This window comes from Megalops cyprinoides, chromosome 17, assembly GCF_013368585.1.
Source record: "Megalops cyprinoides isolate fMegCyp1 chromosome 17, fMegCyp1.pri, whole genome shotgun sequence".
NCBI classification, from domain to species: domain Eukaryota; kingdom Metazoa; phylum Chordata; class Actinopteri; order Elopiformes; family Megalopidae; genus Megalops; species Megalops cyprinoides.
Genome location: NC_050599.1, coordinates 6,785,345 through 6,785,917, shown reverse-complemented (window position 1 = coordinate 6,785,917; position 573 = coordinate 6,785,345).

Sequence of the window (573 nt, the reverse complement as noted above, 5' to 3'; positions counted from 1 at the left end):
ATTAGGCAGCAAATCACAGAAAACATCACGCTGTGTCCTCTATTACAGCGCAGTAAATGATGCTGTCTCCATATGTAGAAATGCCTCATCAATAAGTTACTTCTCAAAAAAATTACAGTCCAAAATTAGTCATCTTAAAAACCCACAAAATTAAAGAAAACTACTTCTGCAGGGTGTTGCAAAACTGCTGTTTTGGGTGACGTGGCCGAGTAAGAGTAAAATGCTCACAACATTTTCAACCGCTGCAGGGGTCAGGGTTTCTAATTAGATGACCAGGATATTGGGGAACTCTCAGTAGATCAGTGAGCCAAGATCTCTGTTTAATGTCTCATAGAAAAGACAGCATCTCCTGCCACAACGTTTAGTGACACTACACTTGTTTTTCTACCGGGTTCAGAGGGAAGATTGCCTACTGTTGGTTGACCATATCCATCCAGCAACCTGTTTCATTCTGCCAGTCAGCACTATCCAAATTCAGCCACATCCCTGGATTACCAGTTCCTCCTGCTCTCGATGTACAGAAAAAAAAAACAAGACACCAGGTTTAAAGGTAAAATCATTCCTCATGAATCA